Here is a 22081-nt window from a genome sequence, read left to right on the forward strand (position 1 = left end):
ATCCTTTTTGATACTACTGACAATTATTGTACATAACCCTAATAGTTTATTAATTATTTTTCGTGCACCAAAAATCTTCCCTATCGATGCAGCTCATTTTTAAACAACGTCACGTCACTTTTCCCTTATAATTCAATTTTTATATATTTTTGAAACTTTTATGGGCTTTACAACTTTTTATTTACTACAGCATGAAAATAATGAACGCTTTACATTCACTCAGTGATTTTACCAAAGAATTATTTTTTATTTAATGCATGTACAGAAAGAGGTCTGTTCGGAAAACGTTCTAACATCATACGTAAACATTTTCTAAACCAATTTCAACTTTTTGCAACTGTTTTTCCCCATTCTATGTAGACTTCATTGTAGACTTTTATTCACTGAAATGTACATTGTCATTTAGGGGAAGTAGCTAAGTTTATATACAGAAGTTCCTTTCCTGAGATAAATTATCACTTGATGAAAATATCAAACAATAATATTGTTGTTGAGGTCTTTTAATTCTTGATTTTCTGCTACAACTTCTACAGGGACAGGATTCAGTTTATCTTCTGTATAACAGAACCTGTAATGAAATATATATATATATTATAGTCGTAATAAAAGAAACAATTTTTGTTTTAAAACTAGCAATTAACAGTGATCTCTTAACATTTTTATGGTTTCTTTGTACAAAATCATGAGTAATAAAATTCGCACCCTATAAGGTATTTCTCCCACTTCCCTAGCGTGCCTTCGTGGTGTAACGGTAGCCCGCTGGGCCGGTATTCCAGAGGTCCGGGGTTCGATTCCCGGCGAAGGCGGTTGCATATTTTTCATCTTTTCTGCTTCCAATTAACCTAATGACTCTACAACCCTTCTTAATTTTTGATTTTTTTGAAAAAATTATATTGGTGTCAAATTGAAACTTTTAACAAAGCACACTATAAATCCCACTACGAAAAATGGCAACTAAAATAATGGTACATGTCTTCTGTAGTGGATTAGAAAATGCGATTTGTTGTCAAATGTTAAAGCATGCACGAAAACGAAGTTGACTAAGGTAAACAGAAATTTATTCAATACATACGCAATCAAAGTTATTTAATATATGTAAAAAGGAATTTAATATAAATTCTTATTTATTAAAATATTTAATTAAATAACCTGTAATTTATATTTATTACTTTATTTAATACGATTATGTTAACAATTTATTTGAAAAAAAATACATGCATAAACAAACCGAAAATTTCATTTTTCTAAAACTCTGTCTGGTTGCCACTATTCAGCTAATAATGCCTCCAGAGCAGTGGTTCTCAACCCTTTGACCAACGCGTACCATTTTTAAAAAAATTAAAATTTTAGTTCCACAACTAAATTTTGCAATTATTCTTTTTCAATTTCTCAATAGAAATATTTATATATATATTGCTATTTTCCTAAGCTATTGGCTATTTTTATTAAATATGCGCCCATAAAAGAGTTAGATTAAAAGTTGGTTACCATATTAATTATCAAAATTTAAGTTATAGTATTTTCTTTAATTTTAAAATTTAGAGTGAAATTTAGGCCTCTTTAAGACAGATCAATTTTTTTATGTCTGCTCTTATTTCACTTAGTTTTAACGTAAATTAGGATTCACTTTTAATTTTTTTCTTTATTTATTTTTCAAATATAACATGGAAAATATGTCTTGTTCACACAAATAGGTTGCGCAAAAAAGTAATAAAGATAAAATAGCTTTATTTGAAATGCCTTTAAATTCTTTTTTTTTTTTTTTTTTCGGTTCAGCAAAAAGTTAACAAGTGTGTTACTTTTGAAATATTCAGTTAGAATTCGATCTTAGGAAATTTCTATCAATTATTATTTTTCTTCACGAAATAAAATTTCCGGTACATTTGAACAAAATGGATTTCTAATCCAATTTTCTTTTGCACAATCCTCGGGAAAACACATGTTGGAATTATTTCTAAATGAAAAACAATGATTTTTAATATTGGATGTTAATTTTTCTGTTATTTTAAAACCATCTTCCGTTTGAAAACTTTTTAACAGTGGTAAAAAGCTTAAAATATTTATTATTCAATTCTTTTATTATTAGCTCGAGTCATTGCATTTATTATCATTAGCTATCATTACATTTATTTTATCTCTAATGGTAAACAAATTAACACTTTCCTTATAGCCCTAAATTTAATTCATTTAACTTTCCAAAAATATCAGCTAAATGTGCTAAACGCGCCAACCATAATTAACTAAATAAACAATTTACAATTCAAATTTTCAATCACAGAGTAAAATTTGAATTTCTGATCCAAAGTCAAAAAGACGATTTAAAACACTGCCTGTGGATAACCACCTTGCTTCGGAATGTAACAAAGCGTTTCATGTTCACTGCCGCTCTTTTGGAATAAAACCGTAAATATTCTTGAATTTAAAGTTCGGCTTTTAATAAAATTAGGAATTTTCCCAGATTGATTCAAAACGATTTTTAGGTTTTTGGGGATTGTTTTGGCTATTAAAGCTGAATGGGGTAGTAAATAAATTTAGCTTCAGGTGTGATTTTCTTTATTTGAGAAATAATGCCCGAATATTTTCCTGTTAAAGCCCGAGGTCTGACACTGCATACGGTCAATTACTTTGAAAATTTCGTTTGCAGTTGCTCTATCATGAAGAGATTCACAAAATAATTATTCTTTGGCAATTTATTTATCTTCTTCGAAACGTATGCAAAGTTTTATGGAATTTGCCATTTTCTGAAATCGTTGACTTAATGTATCATTTGATAACGGAATATTATGTAATTCATTAGACTCTTTTTTTTTTTTTTTTTTTTTGAATAACGTTAAAATGATAGCTTTAGCTGATGGTAATATGGGGTTTTTCTCCAATAGTGTGAACCTGTTCAGTCTTGGCAATTCTTAGGCTTACTAGGTAACTAGCTTCCAAAGCTTTTTCGGCCCACCAGCGGCCGAGCGGTAAAGTCGCTGAACACTGGTAGTTCGGTCCGAGGTTCGAATCCCGCGAACGGGCTGGCTGCATGGGCGTTTTCGTGGTTTTCCCCATGTGTAACGTGTATACGAGCCAGTTTCCCTTAGAAAGTCCTCCACGAAAGGCATACCGCCCCTTAGGCAGATAGCCCTAGTGTGCTTTGCCATAATTAAATACACCAACACCACCAACTACCAAAGCTTTTTCGGCTAAAGTGCAGAATCGCCCACTCATTTGATTGGCGTTTGTTTGGCGCTTTATACAAGAGTAAGAAAAATTGGATTTTTGTCAATTTTCTTTGACCTCTTTAAGTGAAAATAGGTCAATGTGCACATAGATAAAGTCAAGGGAATGCCCAATGCCATTTTTGTGCAATTCTGGGATGCTTTCCTTAAGTGAAAATAGGTCGATGTGTACATGGATACCGAGTATGTGCAACTCTTAAAAATGCGCCAAGCAGTGGGCGATTCTGCATTTTTCCCGTTTTTTCACTTGAAGTAACAAATTCTTTCATTATTGTTTGCTATTTTTGAACTCCAATAATTTCCTCTTAAGATATTATTCAGATTTATCCTTTAGATTGGCGTTCTTAGATTCAAGATGTCTTTTAAGAAGCAATGGTTTCATACTGTGATTGGCTAATAGTTCATAGCAGATTGAGGTTGACGGCACATTTCCTCTCCATTCCAAGTAAACCCAAATGATAAATAAGTTTCGTTATATTGTCTATAAACAATTTTTCTTTCGTTTTCAATAGTCTTAGTGCTAGTAGATTATCCTGTATCCATTAGCTGTGAATTATCACTTTTCCGCTTAGTCAATCCCAACCATTTTTCCTTTTGAAAATCTACATTTATTTTATTATTTTTTCACAAAACTTTAAATGCACAACATATTACGAGTTCTTCGAAAATAAACGACAATATTCTCAAATCGCGTAGAAAAGTAAGAAATACAAAGCAACAAGACAAAATATCTGCTCATAGAGACAGCAAATCAACGTGAAAAAGTGATTCTAATGAAAATTAGAACGACATTAGCGAGGAAATGGTGGCGACATAAAGTGTAGTCATATTAATAAATCGATAAACCCTAAAAGAATTAATGAGATACTATTTTTTTATAGGAACTTATTTTTATTCCTATTAAATACTACATCCGTTTATCAACAATATAATGTTTTTATCATCTTGTGCGGTTTGTAAAGCGTGAAAAAATAAGCAATACCCTCACCAGGATCGAACTCTGAGAATCCCAACTGCCACCGGGACGTGCGTGCTTACAATTACACCAGGACGTCACGCATCAGGAAAGAAGAAAACCCTTTACAGCGTGAATTCGTTAAAAATAAATCTTTCGTTCCTTAGGCTTTATGTTAATTGTCAAGAGCACCATATAGATTTAAAATACTCATGCCTTTATTCTCGCTCTGTAAATGTGATTAATAAATGATATCTCGGCCTGCAACTGGTGTTTTTTCAAATTTTTGTCATTAGGTGGCAATTTTTGTTATTAGGGATTTTGTCATTCGGCATGTGCAAGCTCTTCTAAAATTTTCGTTTTTTATGTTATCTAATGCTTTTTGTTCACACTCAAAATTATATTTATTGTTTTCTAATTTATAACTTAATTATATCCCTTCTTCTTTGCATTTACTGTCATTCTTATACCTTACTTTGAATCCCTGTTTTATTTTTATACATTTAGTTTATTTCTAGATGTTTGGTCTAAGTATTGTACGGATTCAAGACGACAAAATTTAAAAAGCATAACTCTTTAATAGCTCACATAAATTTTTCGTAATGTAAATAGAAGCGTAGATATTATATATTTTAGAAGAAAGAAGTGTAAATATTAGATATTTTAGGTAGGGATTCTAATACAATCTTTAAAAATCAGCAAATATTTCTCTTTATTTATTTTTCCATAAGTTTCGCTTTATTCTTCCCAAACTGCTATTTTCAATCATATCCCTTCATCCACACCAATACATTCACTTCGTATTCCATAGCCGGTTTCCTCTTTCAAAACCAAACAGTCAAAGATTTCCGCTTTGAGGATTCTGGGCTCTTTTCTTTCATCCATTTCTTTCTTTTTGTTAATATTTTCAACATTTATGCGTTTATTGTTTTAAAGAATGAAATCTTTTGTTTGGTTGAAAAGGGGGGAGAGACATTTTAAAATTTTCATGTTATTCTTTGAACCCACCACCATTTGAGCTTTTGGATTCAACTTACGATGCACAATTTCTTGAAATTCATTGAGAATGTATGAATTTTAGCAGAAAATATTATGCAACTTTTAGGGCAATCCGTTTGTTAAAGCTGCCATATTTTCCATTTGTAATAGGACCACTTGTTAAAAAAAAAACCTCTGAGCAGTTGCGTTTTAGTTGCAGAGACTATTGTGTTAAAGTGAGTGTGAAAAAGATATTTAATGCTCTTTTTGTAGTTAAGTCCATTTACATGATTCAATTTTATGTCTCTACCTTCATCAAAGTGGAAAATAACCACACGTCAGCCCTGTATTTAGAAGCACGCCAAAAGTAAAAGATTTTGATTTTTCATTTATTACTTTTGACGGTTGCATACAAATAGTAAGGATTTCATACATATACATATAGGATGCCAAGGAAAGTCTGAATTGCATCGCCGGTTGCAAAAAAGACTTTTATATCCAGAATTTCAAAGAAAAGCAAATGTTATTGTTAAATTCTAAAGAGCAGGCCATCCAGCTTTTAAAATGTCTTTAATTTAAATTAGTCGGGCTAAATTTAGTTAACGTAAATTCAGGTACCCTTTTTCTTATTTTATTGGGTGTAGAATGAAAAATTAGGAGAGATATGCTTAGAATTATGCTGACAAAGATCTCAATAAAGTTATTTCGATTAAGCTGTTACGAAAGAAAATTCAGATTCAGAAATTTATTTTTGAGAATTCTGTGTTTTATTTCTGTTGCGAAATATAATTTTCATCCGAAAATTCTAATATATTCTAATGCTGATTTCCCTACATTGTAAAATTAGCAGCTAAAGCTGTTTAAACGCTTTTCGATAAGAGATTTTCTTTTTTCCTCTCTTTCTTTCTCTTTTTTTTTTTTTTTTTTTTTTTTTTTTTTTTTGATTGAAGTATAATTACGAGTATACGCCGCTTAAATGTTGTGATTCGGAATAACTCACGGATCAAAAAACGGATCGTAAAAACATGAATAGACATGTAAATCCAGGTAATAACAGGTATAGGTAGAAGCTAGGTCATCACCTCCCTAGAACCACAGGCAAGTAAACCTAGCTAACTGTTAAGCTTACGCCCCAAATTTGAGGGGGGAACACCTCGATGGGAGCGGTCCGAGGGCCTTCCACCTGTCTTCCCCTACCATCAAACTCTCGAGAGGACTTTCGGATCGCCGTGTATTTTGAGTGCCCCTATGCCTTGCGGTCACTATTCGCATACAAACAATTATGCCTTCTCCGGGATTCGAACCTAGGCCCATCGTATGACGGTTAGTGTCACTAACCGCTATACGGGCTAGGCGGCATCCAGGTAAAAACATTGGAATAATAGATACCGAAACAGTTTATTTATTTAAACAGAAAACAGCAATAAGGAAAGTAATAGAAGGATTTCGAATTAATTCGCGCACCACGATATAAGTGTCTAATTTCTAAATCTTCTCTTTTCTGTAACATTCTTTTCCAACAGGCTTCAACGACTTCGCATAACTAATGGTTTGGTTGTTTAGTATTTCAGATAATCAAAGTTCTGTTGGATTGTGACTTCATTGATTACTTTTGCTGTGCGATGCTCACTGTTGAGTGATTCGTTGATTCTTAAGGAAATGAGGTTTAATTTAGCGTTTTCAATAGTGATAGACTACAGGAATGATTTGCGAAGGAGATATGTTTTGTCAATACTTACATAATATGTTAATTAGCTTACTTGTCCTAATAGCATTATGTTTAGAAATTTTAAAAGGCTTAATAGTAAACATTTGTAGGGATGCTGACCCAAGTACCACACGACGTTGCAAACTGGTTTATGACGTCTTTACAACGTTGCGAAGATGCAAAATATTTGCCGTTGCATCTTGGCAATTCGTCGACGTCGCTGAAAGTCACGATATGACCGCTTTTAGACGTGGTCATTTTAGCATTTTTTTTTTTTTTTTTTTAGTTCATCAGCATTAATTTTAGAATGAAAAGAGACTAAATCTGTCCTTTCAAGAATCTGAAGTCCGCATAAGATTGAAATGTTTCATTACTTTATTTCATCTAAATATATAAATCTAAAATAGATTCATCTAATTAAATGTAAATTTAATATAAATTCTTTTGATTTATTAAATTTAATTAGCACTAAAAATACGTGCTAAATAATTGTTTAAAATTTGTTAAAATAATTAATACTTAAAGTATTTTTTATAAATATTATAGCAAAATATTTAAAAATGAAACTAATTATTAAGTTATGCATTTTATATACTAAAAAAATCATATTTCCGAAATCAATGCAAATCACGTGTTAGCAACTATTTCACTACTGAAATATGACTTTATTTCTTATTTTTGAAGTAAGAACGAATTCACGGCTGTCCAATATATATGGCGGAAGGAGATGCAGACCTGTACATTATTTACTGGATGCTTATAGAACGAACATCTCGAGATTTGCGCGTTTTGGCTAGCTGCCAAATTCGAACAACTGCGCAATTAATTCAGATTCTAGCAGTTTTTTCAAGTCATTGGGTAAAGATGCTGCCATCTGTAAGGCGTTTGAAAAGACTTACTTCATGTTTGAAATTAAATCAAGTAATGTTTGATATAAATAATATTGCTTATATTAAAATAAATGTAATGCACTGTCAATCAAAGAACGCATTGTGAATCTTCTCATTATTCTGTATCTATTTACTTCAACTGCCTTCAGCGAGTGAAATTATCGTCCGAATGGTGAAATTTGTGCTTATTTTGTGTGTGAATATCTGCAATTGTGAATCTAGTGTTCGTCAAAGGGTGTCTCTGTGGTCTATAGTTGTCTGTGGAATATAGTGTTCGTGAAATAGTGTCTCTGTGGTCTATAGCTGTCTGTGGAATACAGTGTTCTTGAAATGCTGTCTCTGTAGTCTATAGTGGTCTGTGGAATATAGTGTTCGAGAAATAGTGTCTCTGTGGTTCGTGAAATAGTGTCTCTGTGGAAAACGTGTGTGTCTCCAATCGCTGTGGTTCCAGCAGTGCAATATTTGGATAATCTTACTAGCTTTTGTGCTTCGGTTATAACGTTATAAGTGCTGTATCGCATATCATTCCTATTAATCGATTATTGTGTTCATATTAAAAAGTTGGCTTTCAAAATTAAATCATATAAAACCAAAAATAGCATACAACGGTAATCCACTTTCTGGTTTTGCTTAAAATGCAATCAATACAGAAGCAACAACAATTCAAGCTGTTATGGTATGTTCATTATTTTCAAAATACAAATAATTTATTGGATTGGTACCAGTACTTAATATGACTGCTGAAGATGAATTAGATATGTGTATATAAGCAATTAATTAATTATTAAAATTAATAATAATGTACATTTGTCTTTTGTACAGTATGCAAAAAAGGTTAATGGTTTTAAACAGTGTATGAAATGCATGATCGAAAAACTAGTGTTAAAGAAAAATTAGCATGTCTGTGAAATATTGTAATCTATAATTATGTGATATTTAATTATGTAATATTAAAATACACTAAATATTTTTATTGATTACAAATTGCAGTTTTATTACTTTTCGTTTGGTATCTATTCTTCCAAACACTGTGTAATTCGCGTTTTTTTTTTAAATATTGCCGTTATTTATGTTTATCAGATTATCTCAATAAATGAATGTTGGAAATAAGGCTTTATTTTTTATTAAATTTAAGTATACTTTAATTTCGTTCGCTTATTTTTATGTGCTTGAGATAACAAAGAAATTAATAATAAATAGAAACAAAAAGTTTCATCATGTGCTATTTAACAAAAAGCTTACTTTAACGTACTTAGTTTACTATCGTATACTATATCATTTCAATTATTTTTGTACAGTAATAAAAAGGAAAGTTATTTATTATAAAACGTGCATGCAATAATCATTGTAATCTACAACTATTCTAAAATGTAGAAAGTAAAAATAAGTAAATACATTAACATATGACCGAAAGAAATGGTGTTAAGAATCATCAGCATTACTAGTAAATACTGCAATCCATAATTATTGCACTTTTAATTGCTTACTACTTAAAAAACACAAATATGGTTTATTAATTGGAAATTTTAGTTCTGTTACCTTCCTTCTGCTATTTATACTTTCAAACACTACTAGTTCATGTTTTTTCTTAAATAGTGCTGTCATGTATGTTGTTTGTTAGGTTATTATTTCATTTTAAATATGAATATGGGAAGTTATTAGATTTAGGTATATTTTTGATCACATTTATTAACTACTTTATACTGTCTTTCATTTGCATATCTTGGAGATATAGAAGTTAATGGTTATATTTTTTACTGTGAAACGCGAATAAATTTATTTATACTTGAGTTCAGATAAAATACACATTATGTTATTTTAAGAACGGCTTTCGAATTTACCATGACAGTGGCAATTTTCAATGTCTCTGATATTTAACAGAAATAAATGTGATAATACCGTTATCAGAAACGCTCTTTTTTCACCCACATATATATATATTTATTTTTATTTATGTCTAATTGAATTTTATTTACTTAAAACCTACTGTTAATGTTATATATTTATAATAACCACTTTCATAATTACTCTCACTTAAGGGGAAAAATGATGAAATCTTAAATAATCATAACTTAGAATTTAAGTTATTTAAAAAATATAGTTAAAAGCATTGAAAATAATTAAGGCTATTATTAATTATGCATATTTATTCTAAAGAGAAAAAATTGTTTAATCTTCTGGTTTTCAGGAAATGATAAAATATTTAAACTTTAGATACAAAGAATACAAGAAATTTTAAAAAAGAAGAAAAATATATTAATTATTATGTTATTTTTCTGCATAAATCAATATGTAACACAAGGACATAATAGCGACATTTTCACAACTGTTGCAAAAAGGTGGAATTTTGCGAACATTTAGGCGTCTTTAAGACGTCGTGATAAGTTGCTTTCACAACCAAAATATCATCTGCGAAAGACGCAATAACGACGTCTATGCGACAAAAACCTCATCTGCAAAGACGTAATAAAGACGTCTTTGCAACGGTTGTAAAACAGTGGATGTTCGCGGACATTTGGGCGTCTTAAAGACGACATATTGCAACGTTTTTGCAACGACATCCGCGACGAGTTTGCAACGTCATTAAGACGTAACGTCATTAAGAAGTAGCACAGCAATGTCATTAAGACGTTGCTGTGCTACTTGGGAATTGAATTATACTACATTTATTGTAAACAGAGTTATTTTTTAAATTTTACATTAAATATGACCTCGAGGCACAACAACTGGAATCTATAATTTTAATCTACACGCTCAAGACACGTTTATAAAAACAAAAGTTTTTAGAGAAACAAGCTAATTTATCTCAAACCTGTTTTAGGTTATACCTATTATATATTTAATTTAAAGAATTTCTGACATGGTTATACCATCTAAAGTTGTCTAACGGCTTACCTGAACTACTTGTTGCACCAACAAATAACCTTTAAAGGTTCATTATTTAATGTTTACTTCGGATAGAAGATACAATTCAAAAGATAAAGGTTTATAGCAAACTTTATTTCTTATGACTTGTGGAATTAAAATTAATTATAATAGAAACAATTAATTCAGATGCTTGTTGATAGCGACTCGCCGTTAACCTACAAACTGTTGACTGGCTTAAAATTCCAACTCTACGCGAAGCTTCAAAACTGTTTGGGTCGGGAGGAAAGCATAACTAACTTTCAACAGTTACTAAGCATTCAAAGCTCCTGTGCGGATTAGTGGCTCTTTAGGCAAATAGTAGTTGCAGAAAGGTGTCAGATTTCTACTGCGAATACTCGATTATAATTTCCTTTTGACTTCCTATGGCGCTTGACGTAAAACTCCGAACTGAGCGAGTATTTCACAAAACAAGGCATAAAGGAAATCAACATAAACCAACTGTTAGTAAAACTTAAATCAAATGTCAAATTAAGTAGTTGAAGACTTACAATAGAAAATTACAAATGTTTAGTAATGATAAGTTAAACATTCTATTTGAAAACGAAACAGTCAGATAAAAATTTAAACAATGCATCAAGTTGTTCGTTAGCAATTGTGGTTGGTTGTAACCAAGGACAGTAACATTGCCTCTTAAACTTCAATTCTTGAAATGGCCTTGTGGCCTTGCTCTAAGAATAAAGCATAAGATAAAGCACTTTAAGCAAATTCCTCATTTTGTTTCATCCTTATTGATAGCAAGTGCGTAGAATTGCGCTAGCTTAGAGTAGTGTGGCGAAAGTTGTTTAGTATTCTGCAACTTAGCTTTGCTGAAGAAGGGGAGGAATATTAATTGATACCTTTTGTTGCAGAATTCCGTTGAAGAATTCTAGGGAAAGACTCTCAGTATTCTGTCAGTACTTTGCTGAAGCAAAATGGAAGGACACTAAAACCTGTTAATATTTATGTGGGTTATTTATAAAGAATGGACTTGGAGAAATTGCTGGACTGATTGCACAGGAGATAATAACATTTACTTTTGCTTGAAAACTCTCCATTCCCTCTCCCTTCCCAGTTATTCAATATACATACCTTTTGTGTAAACTTACCTGAATATTGCAGTATTCCGTTAGAAATAAATAACTTAAAGCTTGTTAAACAATTTGAAGAGTTTTTAGATATTCAAAATTACTATATTTTTTAGAGAAAACTTTAATAAAAAATTATATAATGGAGAATATAAATTAACATTTATGAAAAGAGAAATCACTTTGATGTTATTACTTTTGCTACAAGCATTTTATTAAAAATAACTATTGCCATTATTGTAAAGTGAGTTATAATATAAAAGATAAACGCAAATGTCGTCTAATAGGTAACAGGTTTTTTGTAACAAATAGTAATTGTCAAGGAGAGGAAACACATTGCAATGGTTGTTTTACAATTTTTAAAGGTATTGAATGTTTCAAAATTCATAAAAGAAAAAAAGATAATGGCAGTTTATCTGTTTGGTAAAATATTATGGGAATGTTTAAAATGTAACAGGGGTATTTGAAGAAATGAAAGAAATCCAGAAGAACATATTTGTGGGTAAATGCTACGTAGAAATGGTAGAAAATGGATTCAAAAGAACATGAGGGTTATATGAAAATAAAAGAAGCTAAAGGAGGTATATGTAAGAATAGTTGTATAAAAAATAATGGCGAATGATGTAGAAAATGATGGAACTCACTGTTTAAACATGTGATGCGTAAAAAGTAAAAACACGTGTGATTGATGTAATAAATATAGATATGACGGATTTACAAAAATACATGTTTTTTTTATTTTGAAAGAAATCAATAAACGGGTATTCATAAAGTTAATTTAGTAATTAATCACGATTTTACAGGAAAAAGAAATGTATTTAAAGATGAGAAAGAATATTGTAAATGATTATTTGATAAAAAAAAGTATGGTTATACAGTAATGCCTCATAATGGAAAAGGATTTGATATTCAGTTTTTTTGCAAAATATTTTATTAAAATAATATAAAAGTGGCAATGTATCAAGAAAATAATCTCTATGGATGCCACAGATTATAAAATAGCATTTATTTATTCTATTAATTTTACTCTCAAGCCACTGAGAGATATTCCTAGAACATTTGATTTAAATGAATTAGCTAAATGATATTTTCCTTATTTGTTGAACACACGCATAAACGAAAATTATGTAAGTAAACATCAGAATAAGGAATATTATGGCTATGAATAGATGACTTCAATAAAGAATTCCCTTTATGAAATGGTATAATTCTGTAAAAAGTGGTGTTTTTAATTTTAAAAAGAGGTTCTTAAATATTTCAGATCTTGAGAAAAGGGTGTTTATAATTTAGAAAAATATTCTTAAAAATCGCAGATATTGATCCTTTTAAATATGCTACACTAGGAGGTGTATATATGGGTATTTTTAGAAATGCATTCTTATAAGAAATTACTATCGCTATTCATGAAGAAGTTATTTTGAAAGATCAGTATAGTAAAAAATCAATTGCTTGGTTAGCTATCTCAAAAGCATAATATCAGTATACAAAATGCTCTAAACGGAAGAGAGAAAACTGAGTATAGATAGTAAAACTGATAAAGTACATAGATCTTATGAAAATACCCTCTTTAAATTTCATGGTTGTTACTGGCATGGATGTGCTAGATGTTTTAGCTAAAGCATAGTAAATATGCATAAGCAAGTATGTCTGAAAGATTTATATGGCTTACGAACCAAACAAATAACACTATGAAATCAAAATAGAGATATATCCGTGTTGTTTCCCTCTATTCATCTGTTTATTTCTTTGATGACTATCCATTCGAACATCCACACAAAATTCGCAATTCTCCGAAATTTGATAAAAATTCGTATGGCTTGATCAAATGTAAGGTATTAGTTCCTAGAAAATTATATCATCCTGTGTTGCATTTTCAAAGGAGATAAATTGATATTTTCATTATGTAAATCATCTTAAAAAAGTAGTCAATGCGAACATTTTAAACCTATTAGCGAAAAGGGAAAATGTAAAGAATGTTATAAATTATGAAATAAGGAATAACAACATACTGATGAAAGAAGTTTCATATATACTTTAACAGCAGAAGAAATTAAATTACCTATTGAAAAAGGATACGAAATTTTAAATATATATCAAGTTTGGCATATTAAAAGGAAAAAAAATATTCAAAGTGTATGTTAAAATATTTTTAAAAATCCAATTAAAAAAAACTGATGATAAATGGTCTACATATTTTTAAAATAAAGAAGAGTATACGAGGGCTGTTAAAGAAAACTTAGATATAGACGTAGGAAAAAAAGTCTATAAATTTGTTAAAATTCCTTATGGGATAAATTTGGTCAAATAAAAAATATGAAAAAAGCCGAATATGTTAAAGAATTGGAAGGATTTTATAGAATTAAGTAAAATGATCCTATTAATGATTTAATTATGGTTTTTATGAATGATAATTGTGTGGAAATAAATTATAAGATGAAAGATGAATATGTGGAAGAGAATTTTAATGCAAATATACACATATAGCAGTTTTTATTACCAGTTCTACTGAAATAAGACACTATAAAATGCTAGATAGATTAGAAAATAAGGTAAAGTATTAGAGATAGTATTGTTACAAAATGCCTAGTTGCGGTAAGATAGCTTTAAACTGCGCCACCAACTTTTACACAGCCAAAGACAATTATGAGTGAAAACATCTGTATTCACTTTTTCGGTTTTCTTTTTATATCTAGGGGAATGAAGAGGTGGCATCGCATAGTCTTTCGTAATTGTAATTAATAGTTACATACTGCATAAAATGCTGACTGGAGACAAAGTAAAAACAGCCAAAGAATTCCGTCTGTATTTGCTGTGTTTGCTTTGTGCCATCAAGCAGTCAGAAACAACTACATTGAAGAGACAAAGCCCCGAAGATATCCCCAGTTTCAAAATAAAGGTTTCGGACGATAATAATAAGACAGCGTTGAATGCATGCCGGTGAGAGATACGAACAGACGATGTGAATACTGTAGCACGAAAGCGAAGCCGCACGAAACAAGATTCATGTGTAAAGTACTGTATACTGGCTTGTGCTTTTGCCAAAAGTGTGCGATGTGCTTCGAAAAATTTCATGAAGCCGAAGAACTGGGGATTATAAATATTTTTTGCACTAGACTTGTATATATATATGTGTGTGTCATGATATAATTTAGTTCCTTGTAGTAACTTGATATGAGAGGAGTGTTTGACTAGAGAAAATATTATTTTGAAGCCGCGAGTGGATTGAGGTTAGAAGATCACTGAAAATATCATTTACGCAGTAGGAGATGGGAAGAACTTTTGAAGAATCACAAAATCACTTGATACTCCAAATATATCTTTATTACTTGTTGATTCCCTTATGGCATGGCGCATCACAATGGGCATCTGTGGCACACACATCGCATACAAAATTACAATCTGCACCCTACAATTTTGATGATGAACGCATTACATTTTTAACTGAAGCAGGCAAGCAAGAGAAGTCCTTTAGCTAGCAAGCGTAGGCAGAGAAAGAATGAAGGTACTTGATACTTTAATACTGTTGTTATTATTCTGGCATGCAGCTTGAAATTCCCATCCCTGTTTTTTCCATATTCTTTAATGAATCCCGAATTGGGCCTGAAGTTTGAGAAGTCCATAAATAGTATTCTCCAGAAGATAAGCTGGGGTGGGGAAAAACTTTGAAGCCCGTTGCTTCCTGCGAGAAAATGTCGAGACTGGATGAAGCTGTAGAAGACGCTGTGGTCAGACACTGTTTAGCTGGTCACGTGGTCTAAAGTAGCGAATCTTATTGTCATGAGGGGCGTAGCTTGCCAACTACTGCACTAATTGAAAAGATATATGCACATAATTCAAAATAATTGCAAGAAATATTTAGAAGTTGGATTGCAACGATATTTATAGTAAAATCTTTCGTTAATCTGATTGGCTAAAACTTATATGCAATGCAGACGTTTAGCATGGCGTAATGCGGAATTATTTTTCGGATATGAAGCAGTTTCGACAAAGCTATTATTATAGAGGAAGTACCCCAAATTAAAAATTAGCAATTAAGAGTCTTTTCAAATTACAATTTTTATTTCCATATTTTTAATCTTACGTATATATATATATATATATATATATATATTGAATTTAAACACAAATTTAATTAATTCTTTGCGCCATTGCTGCAAGGAATGAAATTTTAATTTTAACTAAAATGTATATACGTAATAAAGCAAATTTAAAGTTAAAATAATTTAAAAAATGTGCAAACGTATAAAAGAATTAATTTTCGAACTAATCTACAATATCATTTAAATTCAGATAACGTAAGTAAATCAAGTGCAAAACGAAAATAAATTCACCAATTTAGCAAATTAAAACTAATCTAAAAAAATTTTTAAATGCATAAGTGACTGACTATTGAGCAGGCAGGAGACAGACTTATCACGGGGAAGTTGCCTCCAAACCTAACTCTTCAATCCTTCAATTCGTGTTTCGTCATTCATGCAGGCAAGGGTAAAAGTCAAAACCAAAAGTAAATACATAGTGAAGAATGTCCAAAAAGAAATAAAGTGGTACCTTGAGAAATTAGCAATTAAAAATTAAAAGTTTAAAAGGAAAATACCAATAATGAAAATTTTGAGAAATAAGCAATGTAAAGTCTAGTATTAAATGAAATTTTTTTTAAAAATTAAATTTTCCAGAAAAATTAATTTAGAAACCAATGCATTTTAGAAACCCTTGACTACAGAAACCTCCCTGACACGAATATGCATATCAGTCAAAAAGAAACTAAAAAGGAACTTTACATAATTTATATAAACCAATAAGAAACTAAAAAGAGCTAATTCGTAATTATTTTAAGTATTTTTATGTAGTATTTAAGTATTTTCTAGATATGTAATTATATTTTTAAGTATATATTTGTTTTTTAATAATTATGAATTAGTTCTGTTATGAAGAAAATTTCGTGAGAGGATCGTATAAACACAAAAAAAAATATACACTTATCTGGTGTAGGCATCTTGACCAATGTTATATCTTAAATTCATATAAAAATGTTAAATATGAAACTACTTGCCGTAAAAGGCAGTAATCGTATAGTGAAACGTGTACAGCATTTTTGCGTTGTGAAAAAAAATGCATCCCGGGACCGCGCCGTGAGAGGATCGAAAACATAAAACATATACAAGATATAAAGGAAAAGTTCATATTAAATATATAAAGAAAACATACTGTAAGAGGTTCCAGATTAGATATCAGTTTATTCAATTACAACACAATAAGAAAAATCTTAACCTCATCTGAGAGTCTGTTCATTTAAATTCATAAAAAAACTTAAGGTTTGTCTGGTGATTTAAAAGAAAGGAAAGGGAAACAATTTATGGCCTGAGAGTTAAATTTTAGATTCGACGTTGTTTTTACTGCTAAGGACGTTTTTGAAAAAACTTGCCTAAAGTTCCAACACACCAAAAAAAATAATACTTATCTTGAGTGGACATCTTGAAGTGGAGGAGAGCTCATATCTTAGCTCTATCCTTACGTCACTTGGCAAATCCGCAAGACAGAGACTCGAACGGCACGACAATAAATTACATCAGCTATACCGTCAAATCTTACGCCTGCTACTGTTTTCCATAGAAGAAAATTATTCCCACTGGAAGCAAGAGAACAGTTTACACCGCACGGCTGTCTGCCCAGACTCTCAGCTCACCAAGGAAAACGTAGACAATGAAGCTAGGCATTTTAGAGAACGGCTAACGCAGGCTTCCAGTTGACTAAGGTGACATAATTCCTTCTGTTTTCAAGTCGGAGTTCAGAGGACATCGTCCTGACTTTTGCCGATACAGATAGAGTCCCAAGTCTCTGTTAATTTTTTTTTGTTATTCGCTCAACAGTTTTTTTTTTCTTCGCATTTTTGAGAAAACCCGCGGCCGGGGAGCATAATTGCCGCTCCCCGCCAGAAGCACTGCTCGATGCCGACTAAATCTTTTCCTTTCTCCGGTCAAGAGTAAGTGTGTCTCGCCTCTAAACCAAACGCGGCCGGGGAGCATATTTGCCGCTCCCCGCCGGAAAACACCTCTCGGAGTCACATTTTGTCCAGCAAGCCCAAAAATCAGCGAGTCAGTCCGAGAGTCAGCCAAAAGTAAGTGTCCAACTCAAATTTTCTTCTTGTCCTTCACCAAACGGGCTCCCACTATGGCTTCACTTATCGCCCCCTTAATTATGGCAAAATCTTCGTTTTCAACTCCAGAATGCGGAAATAAGGGTGATCGCGCATGCGCGCCCTTCTTCACTTAGCCAACAACCGGACCCTCAATCGCCAAAACCTGAATGACTTACATTGAAAGACAAGTAGCAACCTTTGACCTTTCCGTCACGTACTTTCCTCTCTTAAGGTCAACTAACAATGAAAATTCTTTCTCGAACATTCTAAAGCGCGCGAAATCATGACTTGGCGAAAATTGCCTCCCTTTCCCTGCTTCTTTCACAATGAATAAAAGTTTGTACAAGATTTACAAATAGAGGAAAATAAATAATACTCTTTTAAACTAAATAATATTCCCAGAAGCATCTGTCTTTCCCCAAAAATTAAAGCCTTAAATTAAATAATTCAGAATCAAAATAAAATTTAAATTTCCATAAATCATAAAATCATTCACCTAATTTTTTTATAACGCTATCCGGTAATTTCTCTACATAACATTCCTTTCCCCTAAGGAATTAAATTTTGGTTTACCAAAATTTAGCAGACAGACACTTCTTGAAATACCATGACTCATACTGTGCAATAAGGCTAAAGGATAACATAATGTAACAATATTTCACACGACTCCTTGGTAACAGTGACGTTACTGACACATTAAATTTCAAGTCCAAAATGTGCAAGTAAAACAACAAGATTAATCAAAGCAATTACTAATTAAAATACTCAAAGAAAATCATCAAAAATAATTAATCAAAAAAATCAATTAAATCACTTAATTAATTACATAGAAATATTCAGAACACATACAAAAATAAAAATAAAAATAAGGCGCTAATCACCAAGAAAATATGTCTAAGATCAATCAATAATGACAAAAAGAATTTCTCTTTTTTTTTTTTTTTTCAGTTCATTACATCACACTAGTGTTGCAGTCTCTGTGTGGCCACATTTCTGAACGTTTATTTATCTATTCATTCCTTTTCAGTCCATTAATGTAAACAATTTCACCTGAGGTCGAACACATTCTACTATTGCGACAATTTCTGCTGAGCACAATCATGGAGTACATTAAATGAGTACGGAGTTGTCAATGCAAGCGAGGGAAAACCCTGTAGTTAGAAATCATTGTGTTAACAACTCCCCCCTGCAGCCTTCAACGCGAGAAAATGAAAGCAACCAACCCCGGAATGTGAACTCATCACCACAATACTCCTTAGTAGAGGAACTTGACCTTAAAAGAAACCAGATTTCACCCTCCTACGTCTCACCTTCGACCAAGGAAGAACAATCACTCTTTCAAAGTTGAAGAAGACTTTATCTTTCAATTTTTGCCTTACAATAGATAAGCCACTGAATGTGTTCGGATACTCACACCCGAAGAAGGAAATAATCTAATCCAATTGTTCACACCAAAAAAATGAAATAAGTAAAAATAAGATAATTAACGCGCCGCAGATACATAAAATAAATTCCTGAGAAAAATAACACACTAATAATTCAAACAATTCCAAATAAAATATGTCACATGAACGTATTCAAATAAGGAGTAAAGACCCCTTTTAAGTACTACGAAATTGAATAACTTCCAGGAATGAATCCCAAACAATCACGTCTAAGAACAGAAGCGGCCTGATCAGGGCCAAGCATTAGAAAAGAAAAGAACGTTACAACACAAGGAACCTCGGAACCAGCCGAAAATACCCCACACAAAGAAATCAGAAAGAAGGAAAACGTGATTGTCCAAAAATTCAGTTCAACCAAAATCAATTCCGAGAATGAACATAACGAATACGCTGTGCAAATACCAATTAGAATTTTATCCAATACACACACAAAAATAATACTAATACCCAATGCATGTACAAAATAACGTTTGGCCAAAAATTTACAAATTCTACCAAGATACGCATATACACATAAAATGAAAATACAATTAAACTGTAAAAATTTCGTACATAATTCAAATGAGCAATGAGATCAACGATACTTAAAAAAAAATTTTAAACTGCAATACCTAAACAAATACACAAATAGTCATTACGTTAAACCATATCAAGTTAAAAATATTTCACTGTAATTCAAATCAAGCCAAAAAAATCAACCAGCAAGAGTGAAGTGTCGCTAAAAATTTCAAACCTCAAAGTAAACACTAGTGAGTAACAACACCTATTTAAGTCCCCTTAGTTAGACAACAAAAAAAAGAATTCAGTAATTCTAAAAATCCATTAGGTCCACAAAAAAAATTTCAACTAGTCAAAGAAATCAATCAAAGCTGGACTGAAGCACGTTACTAGAACACTAAATAAAATATCACAAATCAAAAAGTGTTCAAACAAACCCCCCAATTTTAGGCAAAACCTGAGATCTATTCTGCATCAGACTCTTCAAAACGTTGTATAGTAACCTAAGTAGCAGCTTTCAACAACACCTCCACCCAAACAAAAGAAACAAAGTAACTCTTTACCGCGTCTATGTAAGCTGAGAAAAGCGCTGTATTATAAATGACAGACTCAAACTTTACGTATCAAGCAAACCTCCAGACACGTTGAAAGAGAACATAAGATCTCTTATCTCGGAAAGAAAAGTGCGCTGACTGAAACGTTACAATCCTGAACCAACACAATGAAAGAGATACAACAATAGATTTCTCAGATAACAAGTTCCTGTTTGCCCCCGGTGTAAGAGGTCAAGTGCCACCATGAAGTGCAAGTATTTACAAGAAAACGAGCTTTCAGGACATTACAACTTCACGCAAGACCTAACTGCAAGCAACAAATGCAAAGTTCTCAAAAGTGCTAAACTAAAAAAAATACTCATAACTCGTAACTCAAAAATCCCTAAAAATCTCACAAATGAAATCCATAACTCAAATTCTACTATTTTCCTATGACCACAGAAACTAAACATCAGAGAACTTACATTTTACGGACCTTGGCAGAAACCACCAAAACAAAACAAAAACCTGTTACAACTATCTTGATACTACCAATTCAAATACAAAACTTAAGCCAAAACAAGAATTAACCCCAAATTCAGCAACAAGTCCAACCGAGAAAGAAAATTCAATAACTCAAATCAAATCTATTACGATCCACTAGTAAATTCAAGACAAACTACTTGTAATCAACAGAAAATTCCCACACATGAGTACAGAGCATAAGTAACTAATCTTCTCAAACTTATTTCAAACATTTTCACAAAGCAAATTCCCGTTGTCACAAAATTCTCATTAAAATTCACTTTCTACAATTCACAAGACTAACTCAATTTCTACTGTTTAAACAATTCTCACATGACAACTCTTCACAAACTTAAAACTCAGAAGATAACTAATCCCAATTACTCTGACTCATTAAACTAATGAGAACTTCACTCAAGCTGAAGAATTCAATCCAAAAAAAAAAAAAAATTAAATATGCTAACATCATTATTGCTGATCTCAGGCAAAAATTCAAATCTAACCCATGTTTACTTTAAAACAGAATTTTGCAATTGAAAAATAACCTTCAATTTTTTTTTTTTTAACTCATTCATTTGTATCATTATGCCTTCAGAACTTATAAAATTCATTGCTCAATACTAAATTAAATTTTCTAACACATTACACAATATACTGGAATCATAACAAAACATTGTAAATCAAAAAGCAATAATATACTACGCTAGAGAATCATGAAAACATTACATACATTTCACAAAATATTATTCAATTAAGTCAAAAAAATCAAAATTTCTCTAACGTTACGCCTCACAATTACACATTTCACAAGATTCTAGGTTAAAAAATCAGCAAAAACACACACAAAAAAAAATTTCTAGCTACGCATAGCTATGGCTTGTCTCATTCAGTAAAATAATTAGAGTCTTTAATCTCTTTCTCTTAGAAGTGCTCAAAAAATGAGTCCCGTTTTTACCGACAAGCACTCGAAACTTGTTACAAGGATATACAAATAGCATAGGATTATCGTGAAATAATTCATTTTCCAACTTGTATCATAAATCAGGAATCAAAAATATACATCCAGAAAACACTCAAGGATTTTCAACAGTAAGAATGTACAGTACCTATTCTGCTACATTAAAATATATATTTTTCCTAATTTTAAAGTTCAATTCTGTTTGCCTAACGTTAAAGTCCAAAATTTTTGAAATACACACA

The 22081-nt window shown here is 31.4% G+C and overlaps 1 long non-coding RNA gene across 1 annotated transcript in view; it reads right to left on the reverse strand.

The window, feature by feature from the left end:
• Positions 1–226: 226 nt before the first annotated feature.
• The window catches only part of LOC118179683 (uncharacterized), a 52892-nt gene continuing 31037 nt past the window's right edge, over positions 227–22081 (reverse strand). Inside the window, exon 2 of the long non-coding RNA XR_015038950.1 lies at positions 227–568. This is a non-coding gene — a long non-coding RNA (uncharacterized LOC118179683). The remainder of the gene's footprint in view (positions 569–22081) is intronic.

The sequence above is a fragment of the Stegodyphus dumicola genome, chromosome X2 (assembly GCF_044657685.1).
Source record: "Stegodyphus dumicola isolate Sdum_Otavi_A_Nest chromosome X2, ASM4465768v1".
Lineage (NCBI taxonomy): Eukaryota > Metazoa > Arthropoda > Arachnida > Araneae > Eresidae > Stegodyphus > Stegodyphus dumicola.